The following is a 14935-nucleotide window of genomic DNA, read 5'->3' as shown; positions in this document are numbered from 1 at the left end:
TAGGACACATTGCTCTCATCTGTGAATACTCGTATAGACTGCCTCTAGGACAGACTGCAATTATCTGTGAATACTCGTATAGACTGCCTCTAGGACACACTGCTCTCATCTGTGAATACTCGTATACACTACCTCTAGGACAGACTGCTATCATCTGTGAATACTCGTATAGACTGCCTCTAGGACAGACTGCAATTATCTGTGAATACTCGTATAGACTGCCTCTAGGACACACTGCTCTCATCTGTGAATACTCGTATAGACTGCCTCTAGGACAGACTGCTATCATCTGTGAATACTCGTATAGACTGCCTCTAGGACACACTGCTATCATCTGTGAATACTCGTATAGACTGCCTCTAGGACACACTGCTCTCATCTGTGAATACTCGTATACACTACCTCTAGGACACACTGCAATTATCTGTGAATACTCGTATAGACTGCCTCTAGGACACACTGCTATCATCTGTGAATACTCGTATAGACTGCCTCTAGGACACACTGCTATCATCTGTGAATACTGGTATAGACTGCCTCTATGACACACTGCTATCATCTGTGAATACTCGTATAGACTGCCTCTATGACACACTGCAATCATCTGTGAATACTCGTATACCCTGCCTCTAGGACACACTGCTATCATCTGTGAAGACTCATATAGACCGCCTCTAGGACACGCGAATATCATCTGTGAATAGTCGAATACACTACCTCTAAGACACACCAATATCATCTATGAATAGTCGAATACACTACCTCTAGGACACACCAATATCATCGGTGAATAGTAGAATACTCTGCTTCTAGGACACACGAATATCATATCTGTGAATAGTCGAAGAATCCGTTACCTCTTGGACATATATAATATGTTAATAGACTCTCTTCTACAGACCGCCGTGATACCGCCGACATATTGCTGAGGTGGCTGGATGAAACGGTTCAACAACCCCATCGAGCATCTACCAATGTACACTGAACTTTATTTATATTACTTTGCCACTTTGGAAATATGAATTTGAAATTGTGTGTATAACAAAAGTTCGATGTATAAACAAACTGTTCTCATTGAGAGGTGTCACTTACGCAACAGACAACAGTTAATCCCATGGCGATATTCTTGATTTCCTCAATGCCGCCCTGTTGATCGCCTTGTGTTTGCCATGATCAGGTCATCATGCAATCCAGATTGTCAGTATATATCCTATTGATGTCGCCTAATGCTAAGTCACAGCACTGCTGGCTTTATACCAGCTAGCATTGTAACTAATGCTTGATTGTACAACGGTACTTTCTCCATATGGTTCAACATAAACATGTTAATAAAAGCCATACGCAGAGCAAATAGATGATACTGATTTCACACACCCTGTAACATTACTGACGTGATGCAGACGCTAGTTTTGACGCAATGCTGGATGATGACGTCACAATGCTGGATCATGACGTTGCAAGGCATGATGACGTCAAAGTGGTTGACTATGTCACATATCAATGATTGGCACTGTTAGCGTCACGGTTTGTTTTTCTAGAGGGACAACTTACCTTTTTCGAAACAGCTAATCCTAATCTCCCTCGGAAAATATTATGACACGTGTTTCGTGAAATCTGTGTCACACAAGCGGTGAAAATCTTTGTGAGTGAGTGTTTTTCGCCTCTTTGAACAGTATTTACATCAAAGGGTGTCAGCTTGATGTCGGAGCAAAGTCCGAAGTGAAGTGGCAGAGCACTAAACTAAAGGACCAACATCAGGGCGATTTCCTGATCAGCGGATCCTGGCGCTAAAAGGGGACTCAACAATGCACAGAATATTTTCTGTATGAGCAGACTGGGCACAAAAACTCGACCTGAGCAGGGCCCACTTGCACAAAGCGATCTTAGCGCTAAGACTATTGTAAGCCTATGCTAAAGTATGGGAGTTACGATCATCTTAGCGCTAAGATCGCTTTGCGCAAGTGGGCCCAGATGTGTATTGGGCAGGACATGCTTTCCCTTTTCGCGAACACCATGTGCCATCACTGATTTTCAGTTATCCATTCAAATAATTTCACTGCTATTTTTGCCTTTTACGCCATTTGGAATGGAGACCGGCTATTCTCTGACGTTGACCTTTTGATATTTTGACACTCCACTGAGGAGATAGATATTTGTCACTCTACATATTTAGCGTTGGCATATTGTTCGCTTTTACATGGAGTAAATTAAAAACTATACAGAGGTCGATTATTTGCAAAGTATGGCCATACAGTAAGCTACGGTTATAATGAACTGAAAGGGAACACTGTTTGTAGTTCGTTATAACCGTAGTTCGTTATAAGCAGCAAATATCCGGGACCAAAAAATAGGTTCGTTATATCAGTTAGTTGGCGCGTTGGTTATAAACGTAGTTTACTGTATTTAAATGTGTTGTGCACGGCTTACGAGCGACACGTGGCGAGCTAGTCGTGTCACCCCTGCGCGTGTTTGAATAAGGCTTACTGAGTCTGATATCATGACGATGTAAGCATTGGTACACACATTGAAGCGGATATGGATAGAGATTGGGGAGGTTTAGAGATTCAGGTAACTTCGCTTGATACTGATTTTGCCGATGCATGTGGAACGATGGCGTCCAAAGGACAAAGAGGAAAGGCAATGCGGAAATGCCAAAATGTACTGTTGCCAGAAAGGTTTATTCTGATTTTTCTCCTGTTGACCTCGTCTCGTATTGACCTCGTAACTGGGTCTTGTATTGAAGCGTTGGTGAGGTGAAATGGGGTTTAACGTCACGTCCAAGATCATGCACTTATAGAGCGACGTGCATGCGCGTCTGCGTGGGTGTGTTGCTGCTTGTACTAGTTCGGACTGATGCCGATTAATAGTGCTAGCCCACTGAGATACCATACCGCAGTTTAATACTCAACTCAGACACAGTATACTGACTCCGAGCCGACCAGTCCTTGTTTTAGCCCCTTAATGCCGAGCGCCAGACAGGGTAACAACAAGTACCATCTTTTAACATCTTTTGGTATGACGCGGTCGGGGATCGAACCCCGTACCTTCCGCTCTCCGGGCGGACGCTCTACCATTAGACCACGGAGTAAGTCAGATGAACAAAATAGCACTGACCAAAGGTGTGCGGTATGCGTACCGAGCCACATTAAAAAACGTCACTCGAAATAATATTGAGTGAGTGAGTATGGTTTTACGCCGCTTTTAGCAATATTCCAGCAATATCACGGCGGGGGACACCAGAAATGGGCTTTAAACATTGTACCCATGTCGGGAATCGTACCCGGGTCTTCGACGCGACGAGCGAACGCTTTAGCCACGAAGCTACCCGACCGCCCCCTCGAAATAAAAAGGTGTGAAAACACTCCCTGTGAGGTAAGAAAAGAATGGCATTGTATCTGTGTCATTGACATTCGCCTGACTCAACCTCTCGACAGGTGCAAATGTATTTCAAGACATTCCGCGTCCGACTTGTCATGCCCTTTAATTAAATGCTACAAATGCCAGCAATAGGATCACGATAGTGATTGTGTGAGTTTGGTTTTACGCCGCTTTTTAGCAATATTCCAGCAATATCACGACGGGGACACCAGAAATGGGCTTTAAACATTGTACCCATGTCGGGAATCGTACCCGGGTCTTCGACGCGACGAGCGAACGCTTTAACCACGAGGCTACCCGACCGCCCCCTCGAAATAAAAAGGTGTGAAAACACTCCCTGTGAGGTAAAGAAAAGGATGGCATTGTATCTGTGTCATTCACATTCGCCTGACTCAACCTCTCGACAGGTGCAAATGTATTTCCAGACATTTCGCGTCCGACTTGTCATGCCCTTTAATTAAATGCTACAAATGCCAGCAATAGGATCACGATAGTGATTGTGTGAGTTTGGTTTTACGCCGCTTTTTAGCAATATTCCAGCAATATCACGACGGGGACACCAGAAATGGGCTTTAAACATTGTACCCATGTCGGGAATCGTACCCGGGTCTTCGACGCGACGAGCGAACGCTTTAACCACGAGGCTACCCGACCGCCCCCTCGAAATAAAAAGGTGTGAAAACACTCCCTGTGAGGTAAAGAAAAGGATGGCATTGTATCTGTGTCATTCACATTCGCCTGACTCAACCTCTCGACAGGTGCAAATGTATTTCCAGACATTTCGCGTCCGACTTGTCATGCCCTTTAAGGGGCGGTCGGGTAGCCTAGTGGTTAAAGCGTTCGCTCGTCACGCCCATGTACCCATGTCGGGAATCGAACCCGGGTCTTCAGCGTGACGAGCGAACGCTGTAACCACTAGGCTACCCGACCGCCCGATCACAATAAGATTGATATATACATAGAGTGTTCATTGCTTCATTACAGTTCAAGTTTCGACTGCCATGAGAAGATCGAATGAGTGTCTTGTTGGGAATACGTATAAAATGGCTGGAATATACAAACAGCTCAATGTATTATAGATACCGGAAATAAGTAAACAATGGCACTTAAAATACACAAGTGATCATTCCTTTTTTCTCAAACATATCTACTGGTCTGTAGCCTGAGTTTATGCGATTTTCATCTTACTTGATGGAGTGTTCAACAACACATTAACATGTCTGATTATTGCTTAGCCAAATGTTTTTGAGTCATTTGAGAGACACGAATGTCAGTCTTGCTCATATAATAATTTCAGCCCATCTACAAATTCTTTCAAAACAAATCGCAATCTGTTGTTGCCATACAAATCCAGATCCATTAAGTGAAACAGTATGTTAAACGTGAGATGTCCAATTTCTCCTACCTTTTACGTACATAAGTCACATACGTCACAAGCACAGTATAACGTGTGTTTACATATTAATGGTCTGGGGTATACAATATCTTGCACCAATATTTTAAGTTTCAAAGTATTTATGCACACAAGGTATCTTCCACATTTCGCTCTAACAAGGTTTGATGCTACGAAAGAGTGAACACCAAGGCATCGGTTCCAGGCTGCACCAAAGTGTTGATACTTTATTTGTGGTGGTTATAACAGTCTCACCGAACTGGGGGAGTCAGCACAGTGATTACTGTGGTAGAGTAGTTACTCTCGAATTGGCCACTGTGATCTCGGTGCTCATCAAAGTATTTTAGTTATCCATCGTCATGATCAGGTACCCGAGATTCTGAAACACTATATTCGAAAATGCTCTGTTCACTGCAACCTTAGACAAAAGCTCAGAAAACCAGTCTTAGAGGGAGATAATTCATTCTCTATTTCCACGACGCTGGGCCCCATTTACTTGTACTGGATGATTTAACGAGCTGAGCTGGATCAGCAAACTGGCAAATATGACGCGATCTTAACATGTTTAACTGTTTTTAATGTGCTGTAATCGCATCATCTGCTAATTTACTGATTGGAATTCAGCTCACAAAAATAAATTGGTACTCTCCGCTTTTTCTTCAATCTTCTGGCAAGTGTTATTGCATTGTTGATTTTCCCCGGTGCGTTGATATTTTAATGATTTATGGCAAATATGCTCCTTTCTTCAAATGTACCCCATGATTACCCCAGTTTAATTCCAAGCCATGTGGGGCGGAAACAGGCACCCTCCTCCTCCTCCCCGCCCCATCCTACTCCTCCCCCATCCTCTCCCTCCCTTCCACCTCCTACTACTCCTCTCCCCTGCCCCTCCTCATTCCCCTCCTTCTTCTCCTTCGCCTGCTACTACTTCTCCTCCCCTTCTGCTACTACTGCCCTCTTCCACTTCTACTTCTCCTCCCCTTCTCTCCTCCTACTCCTGCTCCTACTTTTCCTCCCATTCTCCTCCTACTACTTCTCCTCGCTTCTCCCCTATTACTCTTTCTGCTACTACTTGTTCTCCCCTATCCTCCTACTACTTCTCCTCCCTTCTCCTCCTACTACTTCTCCTCCCCCTCTCCTGCTAATACTTCTCCCTTCCACTTCTACTTCTCCTCCCCTTCCTCCTCCTCCTACTCCTCCTCCTACTACTTCTCCCCTTCTCCTACTACTTCTCCTCCCCTTCTCCTGCTACTACTTCTCCTCCCTTCCCTTCTGCTACCACTTTTCCCCTACTACTTCTCCTCTCCTTCTACTACTTCTCCTCCTCCCCTTCTCCTGCTACTACTTCTCCTACCCTTCACCTCCTACTACTACTTCCCCTCCCCTTCTCTTACTACTCCTCTCCACCGTCTCCTCCTCCCCTCCCCCACCCCACCTTCTCCTAGTATTTCTTTTCCCCTCCTCCTCCTCCTACAACTACCACTACCACAACCACTACTACTACCACTACTACAACCACTACTACTACAGGTACTCCTACTACTACTACTACTACTACTACTACAACCACTACTACTACAACTACTCCTCCTCCTACTACTACTACTGCTGCTACTACTACAACTACTACCACGACGACTACTACTTCTACATGTTTGATCCATAGTAATTATTAGTTGTAGCTATGAAGTAGTGTCACTTGTTTATCACTGTATTAAGCTCAATGTCTGGAAGCAGACAGTATTCACGTGATGTTAACAACGACAGGAACAATTTATAATATGCGGAATATGAAATAAAAAAACAAAGATTGGAAATAAGTAGACGACCGTGCATTAGCATATTTTGTCATGTCTTGTGGACTCTTTTCAGTTTAATGAATTCATAGAGTTATCAATCACGTTATTTACCCCCGAGGGGATCAATGCTGATGCATCTCTTTTGTTCAAAGGACGATAATTGCAATAGGGAACGTAAATCACAACTCGTGGTCAACAGTCGGCGTTAGATAAAAAACCCTCTGTCACCTTACTGGACGTGTACTGTGCGATCTATAGCGTGATTGTTCTGTTTCCATCGCTCCATCATCAATGTGGATACTTAATGATATAACTTTAATCATTATTGCCTGTTTCGCCAATTGTCTCAGCCCAGGGATAGAATTAGCTGTGGTTTTATTGCATCCGGAACATGTCAGTTGGCCGCCACATTGCCATCAGTCATTAGCCTCGAACCATAGCTACATTATGATTGAGTATCTCCGCCGCGCCTCTGGGCACGAGAGTACGTGTTAAATCAGTCTGAAGTTAAGCAGTGTTGTAAATGTGATGGCGATCACAAACAATACTCTACTGTTCAAAAGAAGTATCTGTAACAAGTTTAAGAGATGCTCATTGATAAATAAGTGAAAGCGGTTTATGTAAACATATTAGCGCTTTGATACGCCACATATAACCGCCAGGCAATGATTACTGAACGACTGTGCCGCCCTCCCACCGCTTGAGTGGAACATGGTTTTAATAGACTAATCGTCGTTATGAGCATATTTGATGCTCGTCATTTGTGTTACAGTCAATATTTGTCGCGCAAACAAAGATGAAGGCGATCACAGGAATATGATGCTGAAACCAAATAACGAAAACAGCCACATTAGTTTTATGGTTATTACTTTTATTTGACTGATCGAGTGTTATTGTCGGCGGATGCAAGTTGATACAAGACGATCATTGTTGGACAATAAACCATAGCTATATATTTGAATGCAAAGTTAATTAAGTAGCCTCCGTGTTGCTTCGTTAGAAAAACCCAGCGTCAACTAAAGATTAGTTATAATTAGATAGATTCTAAAAACTGTATTTTGTATTTTCTCATGCATTGTTTGAAAATTATCCGAAAAACTACAAAAAGTGTAGTAAATGTTTCTGTGGACTGTGTGGTACTGGCCAGTGGCATATAGAAGTTAATAAAATCAGTAGCGGTGAATATACGAGGGGTGTTCATTAAAGATTTCCCTTAAACCATTTAGGGTTATCATATGTGGTTGAAGTTTCACATGTGTCATGATACATGTATCTATGGGTTATGTCTGAATTTGCAGCACCGAACTATTAATCTTACCACTTTTACAGGTGTTATGATCGAGTAGGGTGTGACAATGCAGCCAGTAGAATACCGAGCAGTGATTAGGTTTTTATATTTGAAAGGTCGCACACCAAAAGAAACTTTCGATGAAATGAAAGCAACTTATGGGGAAGATGCCCCATCATATGACGTTGTTAAACACTGGCATCGCCAGTTCAAGTGTGGTCGGACATCTGTGGAAACAGCTGCCATTCCTGGTCGCCCCCATTCAGCCATTGATGAGGACACTATCCATCAAGTGGAGACCGCCATTTTGGCAGACCGACGTATCACTGTTCGCAAGTTATCACAAGATGTCAAGATCAGTGTAGGGTCTGTGGAAAAAATCACCCATGACAATTTGAACATGCATAAGGTGTCTGCACGATGGATTCCCAGGTTGCTCACACCTTTCCAAAAGCAGGAACGAGTCAATTGCTCAAAGGATCTTTTGGACATGTGCCAAAAAAAACAGGCAAACCTTTTTGACAGATTTATCACACAGGATGAAACATGGGTCCATCACTATGATCCCGAGACTAAAGTTCAGTCGATGCAATAGAAGCATGTGGATTCACCACCCCCAAAGAAGGCACGTGTCCAACCCTCTGCAGGCAACGTCATGCTCACGGTGTTTTGGGACCAGCACGGAGTAGTAATGATGGATTTCTTGGCAAAGGATACCACAATTACAGGAGCTTATTATGCTTCACTGCTGCGGAAATTACGGGACGCTATCAAGCTTAAGAGGCGTGGCATGCTGACCAAGGGTGTCCGTCTCCTGCAAGACAATGCTCCAGTACACAACTCTCATGTTGCCCAGGCAGAAGCGCGGTCCTGTGGCTATGAAATCCTTCCACATCCTCCTTACTCTCCTGACCTTGCACCATCTGACTTCCACCTCTTTCCAACCATGAAGTCATTTTTGAAGGGAAAACGTTTCACAGATGATGAAACACTGATTTCTGAAGTCAAGTCCTGGTTTGAGACGCAAAAATGAGGGCTTTTACAAGCGAGGTCTCCTTAGATGCATAAAACGATGGGAGAAGTGTGTAACTCTTGGTGGTTCCTATGTGGAGAAAGACTAATACCTATGCCAAGTTTCATTCCACTAGGTCCATCGGAAGTCAGGGGAAATCTTTAATGAACACCCCTCGTATATGTGCCAATCCTTCCAGACTGCAGCTCCCTACAAATATAAGCCCCGATATATCTTAAAATCTCTGTCCCGATAACCTAACAATCTCTGTTCCGACAACCTAACAATCTCTGTTCTGATAACCTAACAATCTCTGCCCCGATAACCTAACAATCTCTGTTCTGATAACCTAACAATCTCTGCCCCGATAACCTAACAATCTCTGCCCTGACAACCTAACAATCTCTGTCCTGATAACCTAACAATCTCTGCACCGATAACCTAACAATCTCTGCCCCGATAACCTACAAATCTCTGCCCCGACAACCTAACAATCTCTGTCCTGAAAACCTAACAATCTCTGTCCTGATAGCCTAACAATCTCTGTCCTGACAACCTAACAATCTCTGTCCTGACAGCCTAACCATCTCTGTCCCAACAACCTAACAATCTCTGCCCTGATAACCCAACAGTCTCTGTCCTGATACATCTGACAATCTCTGTCCCGATAACCTAACAATCTCTGTCTAGATAACCTAACAATCTCTGTCCTGATAACCTAACAATCTCTGTCCCGATACATCTGACAATCTCTGTCTAGATAACCTAACAATCTCTGTCCCAACAACCTAACAATCTCTGTCCCGATACATCTGACAATCTCTGTCCTGACAACCTAACAATCTCTGTCCTGACAACCTAACCATCTCTGTCCTGACAACCTAACAATCTCTGCCCTGATAACCTAACAATCTCAGTCCCGATAACCCAACAGTCTCTGTCCTGATACATCTGACAATCTCTGTCCCGATAACCTAACAATCTCTGTCTAGATAACCTAACAATCTCTGTCCTGATAACCTAATAATCTCTGTCCTGATACATCTGACAATCTCTGTCTAGATAACCTAACAATCTCTGTCCCGATACATCTGACAATCTCTGTCCCGATAACCTAACAATCTCTGTTCCGATAATCTAAAATGTCTGCCCCGATAACCTAACAATATCTGTCCTGATAACCAACAGTCTCTCTCCTGATACATCTGACAATCTGTCCCGAGAAATCTAACAATCTCTGTCCTGATAACCTAACACTCTCTGTCCCGATACATCTGACAATCTCTGTCTAGATAACCTAACAATCTCTGTCCCGATACATCTGACAATCTCTGTCCTGACAACCTAACAATCTCTGTCCTGACAACCTAACCATCTCTGTCCTGACAACCTAACAATCTCTGCCCTGATAACCTAACAATCTCTGTCCCGATAACCCAACCGTCTCTGTCCTGAAACATCTGACAATCTATGTCCCGATAACCTAACAATCTCTGTCTAGATAACCTAACAATCTCTGTCCTGATAACCTAACAATCTCTGTCCCGATACATCTGACAATCTCTGTCTAGATAACCTAACAATCTCTGTCCAAACAACCTAACAATCTCTGTCCCGATACATCTGACAATCTCTGTCCCGATAACCTAACAATCTCTGTCCCGATAATCTAAAATGTCTGTCCCGATAACCTAACAATCTCTGTCCCTGAGAAATCTAACAATCTCAGTCCCGAGAAATCTGACAATCTCTGTCCCGATAACCTAACAATCTCTGTCTAGATAACCTAACAATCTCTGTCCCAACAACCTAACAATCCCTGTCCCGATAACCTCACAATCTCTGTCCCGACAACATAACAAGCTCTGCTGACACAATACAAATAGTTGATATCTAAGTATATGTAAATTGTTCTTTTAAAAATCTCTGTCCCGATAACCTAACAATCTTTGTCTCGACAACCTAACAAGCTCTGCCGACACAATACAAATAGTTGATATATAAGTTTTTGTAAATTGTTCTTTTAAAAATCTCTGTCCCGATAACCTACAATCTCTGTCCCGACAATCTGACAAGCTCTGCCGTCACAATACAAAAAATTGATGTCTAAGTATTTGTAAATTGTTCTTTGGGTTCAAAATAATCGGCACATCAACCGAATTTCATGACGAGGTTTCATTGCAAATGAAGTTTTTCTGCGTCCCGTACTTACACATTACCTACATTCTCCGCCCCAGTCGCAATTATCGATGCATAGATCCCTACATCAGTGATAACACCACTCTGATACAGAGGTCAGCTGTTGAGTCAACTACATATTAATATATTTTCCCATTCCAGTAAGTACCATCTGCTAAGGAAGTCATATTTTAAATCACTCATCTATTCTTTCATCCTTCAATCCATGTAACTATCATTTTGTAAACAGGGTCAGCTAGCGAATTATTTACCCATCCATCCGCGTAACTATTATTCCGGTAATGAGGTCAACTATTGAATCGCCCATCTACGGATAAATACTTCAACTCTGTACCTACCATTCTGCTAATTCTTTCCTCCCATAGCTATCATTCTGTATTTACGTTCCATTCAAAATGTCTTTATCTGTTATCAACTACAAAACGATATATTTACGAGAGGACTTCTGGTGGTTGGGGGGTGTTGGGGGGCCGGGTGTGTGTTTGAGACAGGATAGTTTTACTGCTTCACCTCGTTCAACATTGTCTCTGAAAAGACAAGCCAAACAAGTTAATGTACTTATAACACATTATTTATAACAACACGCAGCACGTGCAGTGTACAATGGGTTGTTTTTGTTAAAAAATACCATTGCTAGAAGTTTCTGGAACAGATTATTTATATTGTTTGTTAAAAATCCAAACAAGTCCTAGCCATGCTCAAAATATCACATGGTCGGCCCCCAGGTGACATATTGTTCAAAATGGTTGATCAATACACTCTCTCTAGGAACAAGTGGACAAAGATCTGAACCAAACTGCCGAACAAAAGATGGGACCCACTTGACAATTGGATTTTTCCACTATTCAACAAAAGTTATCAAAACGTTACTAGGATGAAAACAGTCACCGAAACTCTGCAAACTTAAGGTCCAAAACACAACTATGATACCCGTATAATAAATAAAATAAATTTATTTCACATTAGGTGCCACGATTTTACAACAGACCCTACAGGACCACGTGGCTGGCCTAACGGGTCGTAGTATGTGCAGGCTCAGTAGACATGACTTGAGCAGAGCTTCTGATATTTACTCTATCATTACATGGTCCATTTTCTCTTGATTGTTAATAATTTGTACATGAAACTCTAGCTCCTTAACATAGATATTAATGTACAGACCTTTTCAAGAATTTACGTTTATACACTTTTGCCGTAATTAGAAGATATCTGAGTATCGGTTCGTTGGTGGACACTCTAAATAATACCGTATTTCTGTAACTTTCAAATATCATATCATTTATATTCACTTTCATCTAAGTTGTACAGTCATACAAGTAATGTCGTATTGTCTCCGGCACTCCACATCTGGGCCCACTTGCACAAAACGATCTTAGCGCTAAGACTATTGTAAGCCTATGTTAAAGTATGTGAGTTAAGATCATCTTAGCGCTAAGATCGCTTTGTGCAAGTGGGCCCTGGTCTTGATACTAATTTTATGTAAATATATGCTACATGGAAACATACTTTGAAGAAATTTGAATTGTAGTTGTCTGCATTTGTTTTCGATCACAGAACCGTCGATATGTTCAAATTTGTATAAATAAATATCTGCACTGATGTGGCTGACTAAATACGAGTGCCAATAGTTTGTTTTTGCTCCCGTACCAAACACATCGCCACTGAATAACCATGTCTCGTTTGTTTCATTGTTAGCCACCGTCAAACATGAGTGTATGCTTTCTTTTGCCCGACAGTATATATCAAGCTAAACAAAACAAGCAACTTCGAGGACAGGGCGACAGATGCAACAAGATGGCGGTGTCACAACCTAACTTCTGGATCAGCTCATGCAGAGGGAGGTTGTTGGAACAGCATTCCCATGGATATACATGTCCCAGCTACCTAATCATGCTAATAACGGTAGCGATCCTACGCCTGCTTGGTATTCAGAAGGTCGATACGCTGTAATGTAGACATCACGATGTAGCTGTCCATGTTACTGCAGCTTAATGTGGTATGTACAAGTTTGTAGCAGGTTAAGCTACCGATTGACTTGTAATTGAAGTCTTATCGTGCACTTCGCCAACCTATAATTTTCTCCTCACCCGCTAATCAAAGCAGTTAACCTGACCTTTATCACACAGCCATAAACTAGCGCACCCCTTCACATCCAACCCCTAAAGTAGCGGGTGTTAGGCTCATAGCCCCAACAAGAACTGCCCTCTAATTTCTCACCCATGACTACGAATAAAATCTTAACAGAAGGTCATTCCCGATTACAATCGCTATTTGTGGAATGCTATTATTTCCAGTTAACTGGTTCATTAATGATCGAAATTACACACAATTTAGACAAATATGTGACTCGACGGATAAGATAGTCCCTTTCTTCCCTATAGGCGGGAGGGGAACGTTCGGGGTCAGCCCCGTTAGGGCTACTCCACAGTTTGACTATTTCCTAGTTTGATTACCCAAATATACGGAGGCAGAAAATGCTCCCCTGTGGAATATTGAACTCTACCAGTCAGACATGATTAAACTTCAGAATTAATGTTGTTCATATGTGATTAGTAAGTTCATAAACGTCGAAGTTAGATGGGCTTTCAAATAAGTGACCATGATTATAAGGAATACCCAAATAAACGAACGAAAAAAACAATGAAAATTCAGCCCGTTTGTTAACCCAAAACTACGTAGAATATGGACACACTACTGTTCCACCACACATTTGACACGTGCAGGTTGCACAATGAAAAACAAACAATGCTTACAAACATTGACTTATTGTACAATATAATATTACCCAGTAAAGGCAATATTAAATGTCTCTAATACTAAATAATGCCTTGTTATGTCAATTTAATGTAAGCTGTACTCTTGTGTGAGATTATCCCACGACACGCCTTACACTGACCAAACTGAAATGTCTAATTTTTGCAGTGAGTAAGCAGCTTAAATTAGTCAAATTGAAAAAAAACATAACACCGAAGGTGGATGCAGGAGATTTATTTTCTATGTTTAAAGGAAAGTATCATATATTTTATATTTATTGTATTTTCAGTGTTTTCATATCATAAACTGTAACTGAAAAATGTCTACCTTGTTTTGATAATATTTGCTATGGAATATAATGCAAAATATTTATTCATATTAAATTGCAGAATTAATGCATAAATAACACGTGTATGTGATTGTGCATGGCTTGTAAATGAAAATATATACTAGTATGTATGTGAAAGGATGTCATGAAACGAATGAAAACCTACATTTCAAACTTCATTTTGACTACCCCGACATCGGAATCGGCATTAGGGTGCTAGGTAGTAGAGTGTTAGACTTAGTCAGCTTCACCTCGAAGAATAGGGGTGATGGGTAGTAATCAGCGGTCAATTGAAACATTAAGGAGGTTTTTTAGGCAGACGCCAGAAATACGTCACATAACGTCGTGTTTCCTGTACTTTCATCACGTCATGGCCGATGTAGGATTTGGGCTTTCCTTAAAAACAAAACAAATACTTCAACCTTTTAATTTTTGCCATTATTGTGAAGAAAGAGATACTATTAATACGTTTAGAATAAATATAGTTACTTGTTTTCCCCGTCAATTTAATGAAGATTGGCGGAAAAAATATTCCAAACCTTCCTGCCGATAATCTACATATTTTGTCCAATTTGCGAGGACATTATCGTAAACATCCGCATTGTAATGTCGGTGTTTTCCTGACGTGCATGCTCACTCCATCAATGAGTACTTGCCATGCATCCCACCTCAGCCCGACGTCACGCCGGATGACGAACGGCTCCTGTCATGCCACGTGATTGATAACAACCAATCGCCGCTCACCCTACTAAGGGACGATGCTGATCCCTTCCCCGTCGTGGTC

The sequence above is a fragment of the Haliotis rufescens genome, unplaced genomic scaffold (assembly GCF_023055435.1).
Source record: "Haliotis rufescens isolate VD_foot unplaced genomic scaffold, xgHalRufe1.0.p SCAF_4, whole genome shotgun sequence".
NCBI lineage: Eukaryota > Metazoa > Mollusca > Gastropoda > Lepetellida > Haliotidae > Haliotis > Haliotis rufescens.
Note: the sequence above shows the minus strand (reverse complement) of the source record.